The sequence below is a fragment of the Merops nubicus genome, unplaced genomic scaffold, assembly GCF_000691845.1.
Source record: "Merops nubicus isolate BGI_N331 unplaced genomic scaffold, ASM69184v1 scaffold10941, whole genome shotgun sequence".
In the NCBI taxonomy this organism is placed as follows: Eukaryota; Metazoa; Chordata; class Aves; order Coraciiformes; family Meropidae; genus Merops; species Merops nubicus.
The window spans coordinates 26458-42041 of NW_008586348.1; positions in this window are offsets into that span (position 1 = coordinate 26458).

Below are 15584 nucleotides of genomic sequence, written 5' to 3' on the forward strand. Positions count from 1 at the left end.
TGGTGGGGCTGCCGTGGGTCCTGCTGGGATGCAGCAGGGAGGGGAGGGCCTTCCTGATGCTCCACAGTCATCCCACCCACGGCTCATTTTCCACTTCCCCCAGCTCATTTTCCACTTCCCCCCTCTCCCAGGCCTGCAACATCTTGTGCTCCTTTGGAAGTACTTCTGGCAGATGTTTTAGAAGTGACCAACGAGCTTCCTTGCTGCGGGGGCTGCTCAGATCCTGTCCTCCCCCTCCACAGGGAAAAGCCCTTCCTCTGAAGGGTGTTTGCAAGTGTGAAAAAATGAAGCTAAGGCTCCTTTCCCTAACTCATAACTTTTAAAGATTTAGTGCAGCAAGCTTTGGGGGCGTTCCAGGTGCCTGCTGTGCCTCTCCTGCTCGCCCAGAGCCCAGTGCTGCTGCTTGTTCCATACAGAGCCATTAACACCATTGCTCCCAGCATCAATCCCTGTGTGGCCAAGGCTGGGAGGTCAGCCTGGGGGCCCTGCTGTTGGGTTTCCACTGGAGGAGACTTTGTGGCTGTGCATCTGTGAAGGAGAGCTGTTGGGAGGGGATGTGCCTTCTCCCAGGCTGCACCAATCCCTGGGTACGTGTGCACCATGCATCAGTTTGGTTTGAGCATAACCACCCCCCGAGGCAGTTTTTCTGCAATGTGATGATAATAGGACTGACCCAAAACTGTAGCTAAACCACCCAGCCCTGCTGTTTTGCTGCTGGGAATGGCTGCCTTCCTGAGCCTCCCCCTGCACGGTGCCTCATTTTCCCCACACAAAAGTGGGGTGAAGAAGGGAGGGGAGCAGGCCTGATGCTTTTGAAGGACATATTTCAGTTTGTCCCTGGGCAGCAAGAGACCCACCAAATTGGGTGGGCTGATGCTTGGCCCACAGCTCCCGAGCCACAGCACACCCAGCTGCAAGCCCACCAGCCCAGGGCTGTATCTCCTGTGGCTCCTCAAGCCCTGGATTTCACAAAATTTTCAAAGAAACCTGAGTTTCTGTCTCAGCAGTGGCATTATTTAGGGGCTGGAAGGAAGGGGCCACATGAGGCTCATTCCCAGTGCTGCACGGCTGTTGGCAATAACTTGTTCTTTGTCCCTTCTTCTGCAGCACATCCCTCAGATGGGCACACAATCTGATGCCAGTGTAAGAAGCAGAGAGCTTTCACCCATCTTACCACTACTGCTGAAATACTTCAACGTACTGCAGTGAGTGGAGGGTTCTCCTTCCCTTCCTGAGCTGTCCCCAGGTCTCCTTTGGTTGCCAAAGCACTGTGTTGGTGACAGGAGCAGGCTTAGGCATGGCCAAGAAGGCCAAAGCTGGAGCTAGTGCCTGGTCAGGAGGCTGCAGGGGATGTCCTTGCTCCTCTTCAGGATCTCCAGTGCCTCGAGACCCTGCAGTGTGACCTCCAGCAATCAGCCAGAGCCAAGGGGGGGGTGCTGTGGTTTTCCTTCTCACCCAGCCCTGGGAAAAGTGCTGAGACCCATTAGTTAGATCTTCCTCCTCCCACCACGTGGAAATGAGGAAGGGAAAACCTGCTCCCCTCCTCTCCTGGCCAGGGTGAGAAAGAGAAGCTGTACTTACTTTCCACTGCATTGTAGCTGGGAGGAAAAGGAGAAAAGAGGATGTAGAAAGGGAGAAAGGAGAGGTTTGGGGCATGGGGATCCCCATCGATGGCCACACTGGGATCTGCTGAAACCTGAAAGGGGCACACAGGGAGAGGAGGCTGTGGTGTGGCACCCCCATTTATAGAGAAAACATGTACTGAGTTGTACAGTAACAGCAGAGGGCAAACTGGGAAGGCAACTGGAGAAAAATCTGTCCCATCTGTGGTTGTGTCAGAGGTGTTGCTGGATGTTATTTATAACATGTAATTATTATTATTTTTACTTGTCCCAGTTCTTCCCAGCCAGAAAAAGTCACTCAAGCCATTGCTGAGGCAAGAAAATGGAGTTAAGCTGTTAAAAAGGAGCGAAACTCTTGTGATTTTTTTTTCTCTTTTCATAATTTTGCCATTTTCACTGTGGTGAGTGCTGAGATTTCCTACACACCTTGCCTGGGTGAGAGCTGAGCATGGCAGCTAAAAAGATGAGGAAGGGTGGAGCAGTACAGAGATGAGACTGTATTAATGCTTGCCAAATAATAAGAAAAAAACCAATTTCTTGGTGAGAAGCAGCAGGGGTGTGTGCCAGGGTGGTGGGTGCTGGGGCTGCAGGAGGGGGAAGCTGGCAGAGGGAGCACAGCCCCTGCCTGCCTCTGCCTCCTGCTCTGTGATGCCTGTCATGGGGTGAGAACCTCCAGGAGAAGCAAAAACATCCCTTCCACCCAGACAGGATGGGTCTGGGCACCGATGGGCCTGGAGAAGGTCACTTGTGGCAGCAGGTCTGGAAGCAGCTCTAGGGCTATGCCCATGGTTTGGCTCTCTGGTGTGTGGGAGAGGTCGTGGGCACCCCACACCCCTGACACTTCTCTGCCCTGGGGTTGCCAGCATCAAGTACCTGAGTCAGGAGGAACTTGCTCCTGCAACAGGAGGGAGAATCAGGCAGAAAATGTGAAACACAGGAAGAAATTAAAATCCTATGGCAAGTTTCCCCTATTTTTTTTGCTCTCCCTATGCTTAAAAAAAGAGAAGCTGAAGGGCCTGGGGCCTTCCACAAGCATTTACCGTGGGCTGTTGGTCCCAAACCAACCCAGATTTGAGCACAAGCTCCCTGCTTTGCTGTGCTGTGGTGCAACAGTGTCGTGTGGGCTGAGCAGTGCCTGGGCTGCCCTGGCACTGTGACCCTGCCCAGGCTGCAGCACCTGCCAAGTAACTACCATAAAAATCAACTGTTGCTGTTAACACACCTCTCCTCGCTCCCCTTCTCATAGTTAGGCTGGATAGAGCAGCTACCAATCTGCCTGGTTTCTGTGGCTCCCCTCAGAGCCTTGGCAGCAGCAGCCCCTGGTGTTAACTGGGCTGTGGAAGGACATTCCCTTGTCTGAACCATTTCCTAGGCCCACTCACCCTCACAGATGGTGGCACGTGATTTTACTGCACAGAAGCCAAGCATCCCAAATCAACAAGTAACTCCTGGTATCTGATAATCTGGGTGATGCAGGCAAATAATTGTCTAGGAAGACACTTGGATGCTGGGGGTTCTTTTGATGGTGACAGAGGGATGGTGAGTATCAGGTCGCATGCTTTGGCTTTATGCAGGAATGGAGATAAAGGTTTGAGACTAGGACATGGAGGGCTAAGGCAGTTCAAAGGTCCCTGACAAGGGTTTGTCTCTGGGAGGAGGGTGCTTCACTCCTCATTCAAACAGTCCTGCATGGAGATAGCCACCCTGTGCCACGTTGCTGCTGCTGGGGGGTAAGGCTGACCACACCAGCCCATGCCACCCTAGAGCTCCTAAATCCCCCCTGTGAACAGGACCCATCCTTCGTGCAGCGTGAAGTCAAAGTAAGGCAACAGAACCCTCTCATCTAGTGTGTGCAGCACAAGCTGGGTGGCTTATTAATTTCAACTAAAGCATCTTTTTTTTAACAGGAAAAAAAACCCCAAGCAAACAAGCCAAACATTTGGGACTTAATAATTTCCAGCAATGGGGAGTCCACAGCATCGCTGGGCAAGTTGTTGCAGCAGTTATTTTATGCTGATGAAGTCAGTGGAGTTACTGTAAACTCAAGTTATACCAGTGTGACTGAATACAAAATTTGGCCTAGTTACCCAAAGAAGGAGCACTTTGAAGTTTCTGTATGGCTTTAAATGAAATTATTCTCCAGCAGAAGACATGCAAGACTTTTCCTCTACAGCAAACGACAGCAGTCAGTCGGTCCCCAGTACACTGCTGGAATACTAACACCCCATGCAAATTGCACCCCTGTTTAAGACAGTTAATTGAGCTTATTTTATACCTAAGTCTGTCCTCGTTAGGGCTCTATTGCTGCTGGCTGTGATAACATTTTTATCTGTTAACTTCCAAGCTGCTGCACTAACACCAGCTACTCATGAAATGAGTCAGCTAACTTTCCTTTTAACCGTTTGTTCTGCTCCCTGAAGGTGTTATGAATATTGTGGTATGACAAGCTGGTTGACACTCATTCCTTTAAAGCTTATGTAGCAATTTTGTTGTCACAATAGGCTTTCTAAAAAATGGGGTCAGACTTTTGCAGCAGCTGGGCAAGAAGAGTTTCCCACTTCAGTATGAAGACCTGAGTGAAAGCAATTGTTTTGATTTATTTAAAAAGCATCTTGTGATGGGAATTGGTGTTACAATATCCCTGGTTTTGTTCCCACAGGAACAATCCTTACAGGCTATCTGAATTATCCAGAAACTGCCAAGGCAGATTTATACTTCAACTGGATTACAAGGAAATACACCGCAAACCACTGCAACAAATCGTTACTAATCACAATCAATCAGAGTGATTAAAGCTCTGAAATCTCTCCTGAAGTTGCATTAATGAAGGAGGAACTGCATGCACTGGGGTTCTTGGTCCTAGCCAGATGTTGTGGCTTTTGCCCCCCCTCTCACCCAGCACACAGGAAGGTTTTCCCTTGTCCCAATAAATGGCTTTTCCATCCCGGGTGGAATTTCCACAGGAGGACTGGGGACATAGATCCTAGAGAAAGGAGCACTGTAGCTTGTGACATCTTAAAAAGATGTTAACCCCTACAGACTAGTCACATCCTTACTCAGGTAAAACATTTTCAGACTAGCTAACTTATCTCTTCACATATAAAATGTCTGTGGTATTCTTCTGAACTTCCTGTGCCTAACTGCTGGTGCTATGGTTGCTATACTTGGCCAAGAAGCTCTGCTTTCCCACCCCAAACCTGAACAGAGAGCTCCAGCACATAGTTATCTTTTTTTTTTCTCTACTTCACAGACATATTTTTGAAGCTGAAGAAGTCTCTGGGATTGTATTTGTTCAGTGTTTCAATAACCTCCCGTGAAAACGCTCGCAAAGGATTTTTCTCCTTTCTGGTCCACAATGATTTACTTATTCCTCAAACTCAGTGTTTGCTTCATGCTGATTATAAGGGCCATAAAACCACAGCACTGAAGTGCATCATTTCCAGAGGCTGCCTGCTCTCTGTGCTGGGAGAACAGGAGGGATCTCAGCCCAGAGAATGCTTCCCAGCTGGAGGACAGAGCCTGCTCCCCTGGGGCTGCAGGGCAGGGCGGCCAGAGGCGGCTGTGCCAAGCTGCCTGGGACTGGAGGCTGATGGGTGTCCTGGGGATGGTCATGGCTGGTGTCACTTGAGAAAGGCTCCGTGGGTCCTTAATCCATCAACTCCAGAGCCCAGACGGGCTGATGAAGCTGGTGGGACGTGGCTGAATTTGAGCCCTTCAGAGACAGAAGATGACGGTTCCTCCACTCTGACTGTGCTGGTGTGAGCATGGCTTGCACCACAGAAACCTTTTGTAACCTCCCTGTCTTTTATTCTCACACAAACCAGCCAAAAGAGGAGAAGAAGTCCCAGATTACCCCGTGCCCATCTGCCTGTGCTTCCTGGGAGGCAGCTGTGGGTGTCTGCCATCCCCTCCAGCCAGGAGGCAGAAGATGTGCCTGCAGACATCTGGGAGAGCAGCAGTGCAACTGCTGAGCTGTGGATACAGGGCGTTATGTTTGGGGATCCTTCCCCACAGACACCTACTTTATATCCTCCTTTCCTGCTTAGAGGGGAGATTATCTCAGCCCACAAACAGAGCTGTAGTGAGATAGCTGTGTGGAGCTCTCCTCCGTGGGGTAAAGGTGAGGACGCCCGGTGTAAGGAAACCTGTGCACCACAGGATCTGCCCTCTGGGCTGCTGGGTGCCCTTCTGAGGCCATCTCCTCCAGCCACTGTGCAGCAACAAGCTGCATCCACACCGTGTCTGCAGCACAGGGAGCACCAGCAGCTCAGCTGGGTCCCCCAGCCGCTGGGGGAGGCACTGCTGGGAAGAGATGTCAACACCTCCTTTAGGATGCTCCCCTATCCCAGCACACATGTCCCTCAAAGGCTGGGAGAGGTGTCCCAGATCCAGTGCATCACCTGCCCCCAAAGGGTGTTGCTGCAAGGCAGCGCTGCCTGACGCAAGGGCCTGGTGGGGACAGGAATGAAGGTGGGTGTGTTCTAATGAAGAGTGACTGCAGCTTCACAGGTCCCTGCGTGGGAGGGCTGCTCTGCTGTGGGTGGGTTCACCCTGCTCCTCTGGGTGGCCACTGGCCCCAAGCATCGTGGGACCACCCCTCTGACTCTGGCCAAAAGTTACCTGAAATCTCTCCTTGCTCTTGGTGAAGGAGGTGATGAGCTGGACTGATAGTTGTGTCTTCTCTAGAACAATAGATAAGCAAACACTTGAGGAGGAAGAAACTGGTGAGAAGAAAAAGAAGCTGTGGGTGGGTTCACCCTGCTCCTCTGGGTGGCCACTGGCCCCAAGCATCGTGGGACCACCCCTCTGACTCTGGCCAAAAGTCACCTGAAATCTCTCCTTGCTCTTGGTGAAGGAGGTGATGAGCTGGACTGAGAGTTGTGTCTTCTCTAGAACAATAGATAGGCAAACACTTGAGGAGGAAGAAACTGGTGAGAAGAAAAAGAACCTGTATTTCTCATGCTATCAGGAGACTCGTGCATAGCCAACAGGCTGATGTGGGCTGGGGCTCTTTCAAACCAGAGTGTTTTAACAGGGCAAAAGGGCCAGCTGGTCTTGGAGGCTGATCTCTTCCTCCCTTTGTAAAAGCCACAAGGCTGTCTCCCCAGGAAGTTTGCTTTGATTAATACTCACCTGAAAGGAATCAGGAGTGCCTCCAGAAGCACCTAATGCTTCTGTGAGCCTACAGCTTGTCCCTCTACATGTGCACAAGGTTCTCCACATGCCAGAGTTTCAGCTCATGGGGTATCACACAGCATTGTCTGCTTCATTTTTTTCATAGTCTGCAAGAATTCCCTGGTTTTACCCTCCACTGTTACTTACTGAGATAAAGGGATGCAATTCTAGAGGATATTCATCCCTGGCATTCATCCCAGGTTACCCAGACAGCTGCCTGAGAGTCTTCATAGTTGTTCTTTCCTTGATGAGCCCCTGGCCCATGGTATGGCTTCTCTTGGAGAAACCTGACCCTAGCATTGCTCCTCCATTCCTGTGAACCCTTTTATGATTTGCATGTCTGAGGCTGTGTTCTGCTTTTCTGCCACAGATACTGCTGAAGCCATCCTGTAACTGGGCTGGCCACGAGGGGCTGTGTTCAGCAAAAGCAGGTCCACTCCTCCAAACCTTTCCTGCTGCCCTAGGAGCAGCATCGCTTTGGGGAGCAGTGTCTCATGTCTGGTGGTGAAGGGTCCCACTCGTAGTCACAGTGATGTCCTGGGCACTGAACAGAACTGTCTTCTGCAAAGTCCTTCCTGGTCCTCTTTAATCTTTCCCTTTTTGATGGTGTGGGTTGTGCATGCCCCACTTCTCAGCAGCTCCTAGAAACCCTTGCCTGAAGAGTCTTGTGCTTCTGTCCATGCTTTAGACAACCTTCCACACTGCTTTCTGTAAAGTCATTCTCCATGCTTCTTGCCAGTGTCTCCCTGGACACTCAGTTTGCATCCCCTTTCTGTCCACATTGCTTTAAAATAGGTCTTCCTACCTTCATGAAAAGCCAAACCCCTCCTCTCACTGTGCTCAGCACATTCCCAGGACGCCCTGGGACTCCCTGGAATCCCGGGTGGCTGTGCAAGGTTCCTGCCCTGCCTTCCCTCCCCTCTTCACCTGCCTCCTCTGATAGGAAATCAGCATTCTCTGCTGGTAGATAAGGTGAGCCCTGTGGCAGAGCAGCTAATGAAGACGAGTCTTTGTTCTAATAACAGATTAACAGGTGAAAGGGGCAATCTGAGAGAGGGGAATCTACCTTGCTCTGCAGTGCCACTACCAGCTGACTCCATCTGAACAGGAATATTCTGGTCTCCTAGGGGCCAGTGGTGATTTTGACTGTAACCTATGCAGGGGGATCAGACTTTAAAGTCCTTGTTAACCTCCTCTCCCTTTCCACTGGCACCAGCACATTTTCAGGTCAACCTATTCATTTTTAAGTTGGGTCTACAGCACTAGCGTGGCATTTTGAAGGAATCCACTAGCAGAGGTTGAACAATGCTCACAGGTTACTAATTATGTAGCTTTTATCAAAGCAAAGTGCAAAGAAGCTTTCAAATAATAGCCTTTTATTAATACCATTGATACTATTATTCCATGGTACTATCAAATATACAATTTTAGGCTTAGCTGCAGATTTACAGAGAAGGTGATCTGCAGTTTCAGCTGAAGATCTTTCTGGTTAAGAGATGGGAGTTGTATATAACGTAGTCACTGCCTTAAATTTCTTGTCTGGGATGATGCAATTCACCTTTGTATAAAGAAAATATGAGCTCTTTCAGTCTCCACTGCAGCTGGGCACCCAGAAGCCATCTCAAAACATCACAGTAGGTGAAGGTTTTCCATCCAGGACTGAAGCAACAGCTAGCCAACACATTCTCTTCAAACACAGAAATTGCCTCAAAAAGTGGATATTTGACACAGATTGGCTCAAGCATTTACCAAACCTTAATAAAAAGGCAGTTGATTGACAGCTGTGCAGGCAGGTCACTTTTTAAATCCTGCTTTGAGGGAGGGCTTCCTTGGTCAGTGTTTTGTCAGTGGTGTGACTGTGAAGTCTGAGTGAGAGCCAAGGCTTGCCAACTCTTTCACTTGATGTGCTCTGCTGATTGAGTGAGGGCTGGGATTACCCTTGGAGAACAACCACGGGCTAGCTGAGCAGCTGCAGATCCCTCTAGCAGCCAGCAGGACAGGTCAGCTTTGCACCCAGCTGCAGAGGTGTGAAGGAAACTCCTGTCCAGGTCAGTGCTGGCTCCTCCACGTTGTTCTCGTCAAGCCAAAGGAGAGGACCACTCAGCTATCCTGGCTTTCAGGCCAGGCTTTGGATAAGTGAATATTCTCTGCCTATTTTTCTTCCTCAACTAGAAGTGGAGCTGAAAGTGGCTGGCAAGGACTTAAACATTAAGTTCTAGATGCCTGAGTCACGGCAGGTGAATCTTAGCCACATATTGAACTACTAAATGCAGCCACACACAGGCTCTTGAACACCCATCTCCCCAGAAGCCTTGGCCAGTACAAAAACGACTTGAAAGCTGCTCTCCTACCTTATGACTGGGAAGATTGCAGGTACTTTCCCCTTTGCCTGGAGATATTATTCGAAGGCAGCAGAAGCCCGTTTTACCACCATAACAAGTTAATTAACTCCATTTTCCCCCACCTAAGCTGAGCAAAGGTTGCTGTGTGAGCCACATGCACTGCACTGAGAGGCAAGGCTCCTCTCCCACGTCCTCGCTGTGCCTGCAGTGATATGGCCAACAAAACCTGTCGTCTCCTCAAGAGGAGAATCATCCTTCTGAGTTGCTTCCAACGGCCTGGGTTGCTCTTTTGGTGTCTAACTCAACTCGCTGCCTTAGAAGGACTCCCTGTGGTGCATCTCCTGCTTCCCTCCCCGAGTCACCCACGAGGGAACAACGTGGTGCTCAGCACAGCAGCTGCCAGGCTGCTCTCCTCCCCTGCTGAGAGACGACACCAACGATGCCACACTGTCAACATTTTTGGCCTTTTATTCCTCCCCGGGTTGATTCAAACGTGACGTGCCACCAAGGTTTTGCAAAAGAAGCTTCCAGATACTTTTCCATAGCAGGGTTGCCTGGGACGAGGGGTGTAAAAGGGCTCTGCAAAGCAGGACACTCACTCTGCACTGCAGTCAGCATAGGAAACAAGTTCATTTGCAGCTTTGTGGGCTTGGCTCTGCCCGTGCAGATTCAACATCTTGCAGCTTCGATTCCTGCGAAGCACTCTCAAAATATTTGTCACAGGCTGCTTCTGCTCTGAGCCTATGGGAGCAGAGCAAGCTGTGCCACACAGCATGCCAGCACGCTTGTGAAAAGCCCCTTCTGGATGCCTGTCACTGCTCTGCTCAGCATCTACCTCTGCACTTGCTCTAGCCATTTTCTTGACCTTGCCTTTACCTCCATGGCGCTTACCCACTTCCTTGGCCGACTGCAGATCTCATTGGCTGGCTCAGACACTGCTGCACATGCAGCAATCTGTCAGCTAGACAGTCACCCCACTGAGGAAGAGATGTGCTGATTTCATCTGACATTGGCACATGAATTTGATTAAAATATCAAAGAAAGAATCCATTGACGTAGGTGGTTTTGAAGATCTGTTTGCACGGCTTCACAGACGTTACTCAAATAGATGGTTTTTCTGATCACCAGAAGAAAATCTTGAGTTTGATGATGGAGGAAGAGTCACTACCCAGCGGTGCTTGGGATGAAGAGTTGTAATTGATGTGCCAGTGATATTTTGCAAACCACCCATCTGGCTGCTGAGCTCCTCTGGCTGCTGGTTGCACAGCACCAGCAACCCCTGAGTCTCCTTTCCCTCCTGCAGCTAAAACCAAGGAGTGGATGAAGGTGACTTGGGTGACTGCTTCTGCAGGGACTTTCCTCTGGACTCTGTTAGGCCCACAGAGGACTGTTTTGTCCTTGGAGAAACAAGAATTGAGGGAAAAGATTATAAAGCAAAAACCCATAATGCTGCAAAAACTGCATTAGGACTAAGATATCTTCTGCAGATCTGTCAGAAAAGCAAACAAAAATGGGAGCTCTTCTGGTGAGTCAGAAATATTTGGCCATCACTGTCTGCAGACAATAACCTTTGATAACCAGTCAGCTACTGAGAAATTCAACATACTCAATGGTGAGTTTTATGATCATCAGCCCAGATACTGATCACTTTTTAGGAACATGATGACGTCTTCTGGAGTTTCTTTGCCCTTGTCCTCTCTTTTTGTTGTCTTCTTTTCTTACCTCAGCAGTTAGGCCTATTCTTGAGCTACCTTTCTTCCCTAACAGAGACCTCCATAACTGAACATTGCTTTTTTCACTCTTTCTCCCTCTCTTCAAGCTGCCACATGTTCAGCACTGGTTCAAGTTGGTGCCCTGGAGGCCTCTGAATGGTACAGCTGCCAACACTGTAAGATAAGTGTAAAATGCAGTTATTGTCCATTGGTCAGTCTCCAGGGTGACAAAATTGGAGACTGTTGGTGACAATCCAAGTCATCTCCACTGCCCTGGGGCTCTGGGGAGAGTAAGTCCTTTCCTTGCCTCTGTGCCTGTTGGCTTTGCCATCTGCTTCACAACCAAAATACCCCTCTGCTACCAGGGGGCTGAGGAGGAGGGGTCTAGACAGGGTCCGACCTGTGCCTGTATTTACACTCCTGATTTGGTTCCAATGTTGAAAAAAAAAAACACCCAACCCTCATTAGATTCACATGATGGAGCAGCAAAGAAAGTGCCTATTTATGGAGGCTGGGGAGAATCCACAGAGATGTGGGTTGCTGTTATTTGTCTGGACGGCGCCTCCTGACATCACGAGTGGCTGGGAAGGCTTCTTCAGGAGCCACGGAGAAGGCAGCTCTGCCTGGCTGTGTTAAAGCCTCAACACAACACGTTCAGCACCTAGAACTGCATTTCTTATAAGGCAGAAGTCTTATTTTGCAGGAGGTTTCGTGTGCTTTTTGAGCCTTGGGAGAACCGTGTGCTCCTCGCTTGTTTGCAAAGTGACTTTTCAGCCACGCCACGGTGATCTTGCAAAGAGTAGGATTAGGTGTATAGGTAGAAGAGGGAAAATAAAAAGCTGTAAAGAAAACGTTTTGCTGAAAAAAAAAATATGGGAAGATAACAATTGAAAGGAAGGAAGAGGCATCTGGCAGGTCTGGAAAAGTAACAAGCTGTCCTGCTTTTCTGCCCTGAATTTCCTGGAATATCAAGAAGCAATTTTATGACAAAACTATACAAAGCTCAAGTTTTTAACAAACCAGCATATGTTACAGAACTCAAAAAAATTCATTTTTGTCCCTTGTCCATATCACTTTGACTCCTGAGACCTTCTTCAAGTGTATACCCAAACCCTTGGTGGCCACCACTTCTGGGTCCTCCTGGGCAGAACACTAGCAAGAAATGCTGAAGGCACCTTGGCATTGGTTCAGGTGGGTTAAGGAGAGAGCAGCTGGCTGCCTGCTCTGCAGCCCCACCAGGAGCTGCCAGGCCTTAGGTGGATGTGTTGTGCCTGGCTGTTCAGGGCAGAGCAGTGCTGGGCGAGGGCTCCTTTGCCAACTCCAAACCTGGTGCCTGTTTGCAGGACACACCAGGAGCTCAGCCCAGGGCTGCTGGCTCTGGACTTGTGGGTGCTGCAGGGCACCGTCAGCCATGCCCCAGCATCAAAGGGAAAGGAAATGCTGCCTGGCTGGTGCATGGCAGGCAGGCACAGGGCCAGCTCTGCAGCACACCTTGACCAGGTGAACTCCACTGCAGCGTAGGCCTTGGCAAGGAAAATTGCAGTTATAGAATCATAGAATCCTTTAGGTTGGAAGGGACCTCCAAGATCATCAAGTCCAACCATTGAGCCATTAGGGCTCTAAAGTCCTCTGCTAAAACAGATCAGAATCTGTCAGGGTTGGAAGGGACCCCAAGGATCCCCCAGTTCCAACCCCTCTGCCATGAGCAGGGACACCTCCCACTAGATCAGGCTGCCCAGAGCCTCCTCCAGCCTGGCCTTAAAGACCCCCAGGGATGGGGCCTCAACCACCTCCCTGGGTGGCAGGAGCTCTGGATCCATTCACCTGTTAAACCTCTGCAAGCACATGGTGGTGGGTGTGAATGTGGGCAGGGTGAGGCCTTGGGGAGACACCCCTGGCCACCAGCCCTGGGCACCTGCGGAGCTTGCCTGTCATCCCTCAGAGGCACAGCTCTGGGATGAGTTCTTCAGTGCCTTTTAAGTATTCTTCTGGGTTCTCAGTTCTGCAAAAGCTCCAATTTGGGGTATTTTGGTACAAGTCTTCATACACTGGCTACGTCTCATTTCGCTCCTTGCTTCGTGCTCATTTTTCTCCTTTCTATGTTTCCCTTTCTTGCTGTTTTTTCTCTTGTTGTGACTTCTTTTTGTAATTTCCTTCTCTTTTTTTTTCTCTCCTCTCACTCCTTCCCTTCTGTCTCTTCATTGTGTTTACATTCTCCATCAGCTGTGGCACCCACTGGAGAGGATGAGGTGTCCCTGTGAATCTCCCAGTCCTCACCCCAGCAAAGAGCAGATAGCAGAGAGTCCAGTTGCTGCTTGAGATGCTACTTTGGGTTTGGTTTGCTTGGGGGGGGCTTTTGGGTTTTGGCTTTTTTTTGCTGCAAGCTGCTCCATCAGTTGGTGAGGCTGGTAGCCACAAGTGGAGCCAGGAGTGAAAGTAGGTGGCTTTCAGGGAGCCACTGCTGATTTCTCTGCAGCTGCAACAGCATTTCTGTAACGTGTGGGTGGCTGTGTCTGCACAGCCCCACCATCTACTCCTTCACCCCTCATGCTTTTCTCTGCCTCGAGCCCCCTCCTAAATCTCCTTGGAGGTCCCCATCTCCCTCTTTGATAAGAAGAGAAGCCACCAAGCTGCAGCCAGCCATGGACCTTCCTATTACTGATGACGTGGCATGAGCCCATCTGCTCCTGGTTGAGGTTCCCTACTCAGGCCCTGGCAGATGCAAATGTAAAAATGAAACTCCTGGTTGCTCTTCTGATCTGTTTTCGGGCCGGTGCGTGGTGTGCTCTGCCTTTGGGCAGAACCTGCTGCTGGGACCTCGCTGGTTTCAGTTTCATCAGTACCTTCTCTTCGCAGGCAGAAGCAAGGTTTGCATTTGCAGCCCCACATCTCTTCACTTAAAATGTGAACTAACAGGCTTGCAATGGGAAGACTTTATTTTTTTATACTTCTTTTACAGAGAGGTGAAAAAAAAAGTGCAGCATTCCTCTGTTTCATAAGAAGAAAAAGGGTGTAGCTGCCTGCCCTGCTGTGACCATTGACACCACGGACAGTATTTATATACTACAACCCTCACCTTTGGAGCATCCTGCCTGAACACTGCCTTCTGTCATGTGTTAGTCATCAGAAGCGTAGGAATATATGCATATATGTCAAAATACTGCCTTGCTATTATTGCCTAACCATGTTTGCATCTATATAAATCTAGTGTATCATGTATATAACGATACCATGCATATGCATTTGTGTACTGAATGCATAATGCTCTCATTTGTATGCAAATGCACTTGGATACATATATAAATATGCTTTTCAAGCACGAATTCAACAGTGGATAAAAAAAAAAATTGTTTTTAAAAGTAAGCCTTTATTGTGCCACAGCCTCTGTGCTGCTTTTTGGCTCTGAAGGGTTTTTCTCCTTGATGACAGGTAGCTATCAGTTTTCCAGTGAAACAAAGGGAAAGAAGATGAAATAGTTGTCAAGCTTTGCATTGTACCATGCCACGAATTTTCCTTCCTACAGGCTGAGGAGAGACCACTGAATTATCCCCTCACTGTCAAGCGTCCTGTTTTTAGTTTGTTGCTCAAACACAATAAAATTATTTAATATACAAAAGCCATCATGCGAAGCCAGGCAGTTTTTTTTTTTCCTCCAGCAATATATCCAGGAAAACAAGAAAGGAGAAATGCACCTGAAAATGTTGAACCATTGACCGTAGGATGTGGGAGGGCATTGTAATAGATCATATTTACGACAAAACAGAAACCCAACACCTTGGAAAACACCCCCCCCCACTTGGACTGTGTTTACTTCCAGGCACATTGGCCTTTGCGTAGGGGTGGGCCGGGTGATTCAGCTGAATCTGAAACCTGATAAACTCCTGCCTTCTGTTTTTACATCACAGCCAGTGATTGCACATGACACACGAAAACCAGATATCACTACCTAGGCACTACCTTTGGTATTTAGTGTATTGATCCCTCTGAGGATCATTTCTCGGGCACATTGTACTTCAGCCTTTCACTTCTGGTTGTGTACACGTGGGTGTGAGAGGATACAGGTTCAAACAGGAGGTCTTGAGCCTAGGTGGTGAGAGACTGAGAGAGTTGGGGCTGTTCAGGCTGGAGAAGAGAAGGCTCCGAGGTGACCTTATTGTGGCCTTCCAGTATCTTAGAGGGGCCTACAGGAAAGCTGGGGAGGGACTTTTTAGGATATTGAGTAACAACAGGACTAGGGGGAATGGGGCAAAGCTGGCAGGGGGCAGATTCAGGCTGGATGTGAGGAAGAAGTTCTTCCCCAGGAGAGTGGTGAGACCCTGGGATGGGTTGCCCAGGGAGGTGGTTGAGGCCCCATCCCTGGGGGTCTTTAAGGCCAGGCTGGAGGAGGCTCTGGGCAGCCTGATCTAGTGGGAGGTGTCCCTGCTCCTGGCAGAGGGGTTGGAACTGGGGGATCCTTGGGGTCCCTTCCAACCCTGACAGATTCTGATCTGTTTTAGCAGAGGACTTTAGAGCCCTAATGGCTCAATGGTTGGACTTGATGATCTTGGAGGTCCCTTCCAACCTAAAGGATTCTATGATTCTATGAGTTTGTGTCAAATGTTTTCATCTTCTGTTTATGAAATGTGGCAGTGGACAGTGGTTCCCAGTGAGAAATGCCACATTGGAGCTCATTCAGTGAATACAGTTTTGCCCAAATGCTGAATAAAAGCCATACTCAGGAGGAATTGGAGCCT